The sequence below is a fragment of the Olea europaea genome, unplaced genomic scaffold, assembly GCF_002742605.1.
Source record: "Olea europaea var. sylvestris unplaced genomic scaffold, O_europaea_v1 scaffold4088, whole genome shotgun sequence".
NCBI lineage: Eukaryota > Viridiplantae > Streptophyta > Magnoliopsida > Lamiales > Oleaceae > Olea > Olea europaea.
In genome coordinates, this window is record NW_019260573.1 from 25,667 (window position 1) to 26,491 (window position 825).

An 825-nucleotide genomic window follows, 5' to 3' on the forward strand; every position below is an offset into this window, starting at 1 on the left:
AGAACTGAATCCCGAATTATTCCAACAGATATAAGACCAGCCTTTCCCTTCAGAATAAAATCTCGAATTGTCTCTGGTTCTTCAGATGAACACCCTGGTGGTACAACTGGCAAAGATTCCTGATAAAACGAAAAAGAAGACAAAAGCAAAGATAACTTATATAAACATAAAAGAAATATAAAAAATAGTTTGAGACCATCGTGTAAAATAACTAAATACCTGTTCCATAAGTCCTTTATACATTACCATCAGGGCTCTCTTCCCATAAACACTATCATAATTGTATGCGCTAAGAGATGGTCCAGCCCTGGAACACATTTAACAGAGCTAACATCCATGTTGCCGTGATTGGATACAACAATGACAAACTAAGCCTTATTCACAATACATTAGGATATAACAGAGCTAACATCCATGCTGCCGTGATTGGATACAACAATGACAAACTAAGCCTTATTCACAATACATTAGGATAGCATGTTTGGTTATGATGGTATGCTAAAACTAATTGTCACTAAGACTACCTACTAGAATATACAAGAATGATTCAGAGTTACCTCCGGTCTCCCTGCGTTAATGCTCCAAGAGATTCAAGTCTCTTGGCTACAATAGATGCAAACCGGCGTTCACCACCAAGGTTCGTGAAAAGCAGCCTGCAAAGCACAAAAAATGGTTGCTACTTGGTTATCAGCATGCAGAACAGGTGCAAATATTAAATTGACAAACCCTGTGTATTCTTAAGCACTCTGCCTGTATGCCAAAAATGTAATCAGCACAACAAAACATTTCTAGAATTCTAAGTACAATGATAGGGGTACAATACAC

The 825-nt window shown here is 37.6% G+C and overlaps 1 long non-coding RNA gene across 1 annotated transcript; it reads right to left on the bottom strand.

Annotated features, from left to right (window-relative positions):
- On the bottom strand, positions 1–690 carry LOC111387556. Its single transcript, XR_002701420.1, has 3 exons — positions 558–690; positions 220–307; positions 1–119 (listed from the first exon to the last, which is right to left on the bottom strand). It is a non-coding gene; the product is annotated as an uncharacterized LOC111387556 (long non-coding RNA).
- Between the last annotated feature and the right edge of the window lie 135 nt (positions 691–825).